Source organism: Callionymus lyra, chromosome 3, assembly GCF_982586985.1.
Source record: "Callionymus lyra chromosome 3, fCalLyr1.hap1.1, whole genome shotgun sequence".
Taxonomy (NCBI): domain Eukaryota; kingdom Metazoa; phylum Chordata; class Actinopteri; order Syngnathiformes; family Callionymidae; genus Callionymus; species Callionymus lyra.
In genome coordinates, this window is record NC_141820.1 from 7,497,855 (window position 1) to 7,501,340 (window position 3,486).

Sequence of the window (3,486 nt, forward strand, 5' to 3'; positions counted from 1 at the left end):
TGTTGCTTCTTCTGGTCGTGTTACTCAAGGTCCGTTCTAGAGAGGCTTCTGCGGCGAGGTCTCTGGAGGTACGGCCTCAATTTACTTAAACTATATCGATATCTAACAACACTATCAATGTTTTTATCTTTCAAAACAAATTTTATTTGGGGACATTTTTTTATCTTTTATCTACAATTAACATGACATTATTCACAGCATTTGTTCATTTTTGTGTCTCAATTAAACCCCCCGGACACTAGATGGCGGCGGTCGTTATGTCCTCCGCTAGAGATAGAAGAACGATGAAATCCAGTGCTGAGGACGAGAGGATACAGACGACTCCAGCAGCTTTTTGCCGCTGACGTCTGGACATATTTGGGTTTCTCAGTTTTATTAATTTTCACTTTAAGAGGCGTCACCTAAAATTCAATGTCCTCTAAAATTACGTGAGTGTATGTAAATATATCGTATCGTGACATTAACGAAACTTTAACTGTTGTTTACTTCGACCTGTTAGTGAAACATATTCACTTCCTGTGTCAGGTTAAAACACTTGTTAAACTGTTAATAAGTGCAACAGTATTTAAGTATCTTTACAGGTTTTATATATACAGTATATATATAGAGAATATCTTTTTATATGTTCATTTAGGTTTTAATGACGCCCAAGTGAAGCTTTCAAAACAACATTTTTCAAAAATGTTTAATATCAAGTTTAAAAAAAAAGGTTTTTAAATTAAATACGGAATTAATACGTTTTACTTGATAATATTGGGAATACAAACAAGAACAAGTACAACAAACCTGCTTTTTGAAATGTGTAGTAATCAGTTTTGACATGGATTAAAAAAGAAAAACTAGATCATGTTAAATATTAAAATACATTTTAGCAACATTAAAAACAAACTGTTTCAATTTCGTTTTTTTCTCAACGACACAAAACAATCAGAGCTTTTGATCAAATATATGTCTTTGTTTCTCTTAATTCTTCTGCACAAACAACACAAATGTAAAGACTTACTCCGGTTTCCTCCCACATCCTAATCGACACTTGTACTCGACAACGTTCGTGTGCAGTGCTTCATTTGGACACAAGAGGGCAGCAAAGAATCGAGTTTACAGACAAAACACATTCTTGATCAAATTAAATGAAAAAAATGAGATTTCCTGGAATAAACCAGAGAGTAAAACACTTTAAATAAAACATTAAATATTCATTAGTTTATAGCAAAATGTGTTCAAATGTTTCTTTTTATAGAAATGCATTATATCAGAGGCGTGTCATCTCAGCCGATACTGCAGACAGTTTTTCTGCTATGTTTGACCGTCTTTCCTTTGATGACTGTCCAGATGTGGACAGTTTGATTCACTGTTTTACTGATCATTGTGTTGAAATACTAGATCAAGTGGCACCTGTTAAATCGAACTTGAAAATTCAGAAAAAACGGTGCCCTTGGACAAATGAAGATCTCCTGAGTCTGAGGAGACTTTGTCGAAAGACTGAGCGTCTCTGGAAGTCTACTAAACTTGAGGTGCACAGACTTCACCTCAGGGATCTGTTGACTTCTTACAATGAGATGGTAGAAACTGCTAGATCTGATTACATCAGAAAACTGGTAGCAGCAAATAGGAAAAACCCCAAAGTTTTGTTTGACACGATTAATTCTCTCGTGTCTCCTGCTCCTCAAATCACGCCGGTCTTCTGTGAAGCTGACAGCAATGCATTGTTGAGATTTTTCATTGACAAAATTAAATTGATCAAAGAGAAAATCTCTCCCCCTTTGTTGGGAACCCCTACTGTCTCTGAGCCCATCTCCTCCTCTTGGTCATCCTTCTCTGCTGTATCTTTGGGTGATATTTCAGCACTAGTGAACAAGATGAAACCCTCCTCTTGCTCAGATGACGTCCTTCCTTGTAGGCTTTTTATCAAAGTATTTGATGTAATTGGCCCCTGGGTTACCAATATGGTGAACCTCTCCCTTTCCACAGGGGTTTTTCCCAATGCATTTAAACATGCCATTGTGGAGCCTCTGCTCAAAAAACCAGGCTTAGACCCAACTGACCTCAGTAATTTCAGGCCTATTTCTAAGCTCCCTTTCTTGTCCAAGATCGTGGAGAAGGTGGTGTCCGAGCAGCTGTCTTTGTTCTTGGATCAGAGCGACATCCATGAGAAGTTTCAGTCTGGCTTCCGTAAACATCACTCTACGGAGACAGCTTTACTGAAAGTGTCCAGTGACATCATGATGTCGGCTGACTCTGGTAAATTCACTGTTCTGGTTCTCTTGGATCTGTCGTCAGCCTTTGACACAGTTGATCACCAGATCCTGCTGAGAAGACTAAGTGATGAAGTGGGACTGTCTGGGTCTGTGTTAGAATGGTTCTCATCTTACCTTTCTGGGCGCAGTTTTAGTGTATCTGCCAATCAAATGAGGTCTGAATCGGCAGATCTGTTGTGTGGAGTCCCTCAAGGTTCTGTTCTGGGTCCTTTATTGTTTTTGCTGTACTTGATTCCCCTTGGTAAAATCATTCAGAGATTTCCAGATGTTTCTTATCACATTTTTGCTGATGACATCCAGCTCTACTGCTCTTTTGACCCAACTGAGCCCCAAAGGCTGAACAGCTTAGTCAATTGTTTGCTAGAAATCAAACAATGGCTGAGTGAAAACACTTTACAGCTTAATGTGGACAAAACTGAAACTCTGGTGATTGCTCCTGATGATACGATTCCAGGGTTGAGTCAGTACTTGGGTGACTTAGGTCAGTCTGTCAAACTGAGCCTGAGAAACCTGGGTGTTGTATTTGATAAAGACATGTCTCTTGTTCAACACTGTAGAAAACTGACCAGAAACTGTTTCCTTCAACTGAGAAAAATCTCTAAACTTAGGAAAATGCTGTCACAACATGATCTGGAGCTTGTAATCCATGCGTTTGTTTCTTCTCGTCTGGACTATTGTAACAGTTTGTTTTCATGTCTTAACAAGAAGGAGCTGTCTCGCCTGCAGTTGATTCAGAACTCTGCAGCGAGAATTCTGACCCGCTCTAGTAGAAGAACTCACATTTCTCCGGTCCTTAAAACTCTTCACTGGCTTCCAGTTTCTTTCAGGATCAACTTTAAAGTTCTGGTTCTTACTTTCAGAGCTATTCATGGTCAGGCTCCTCCTTACATCACTGATCTGATCCAGCCTTACACCCCAGCTCGGGCTCTGAGGTCTGTGGATCAGAATCTACTTATGGTTCCACGCACACGGCTCAGGACCAGAGGAGAGAAATCTTTTCAGGCTGTTGCTCCTAAGCTTTGGAACAATCTTCCTCTCTCTTTGCGCTTGATGGATCTACTGACTCCTTTAAGAAACATCTTAAGACGTTTCTATTTGTTCAGGCTTTTCCTTGAATTTCTCGAACTCATGTGTTGTTCTCGGTGTTGTCTTGATCTTTGAAGTATGTACTGTTTTGAGTATTGTTTTGATTGTTAAAGCGCTTTGTGACCCTGGTCTCGAAAAGCGC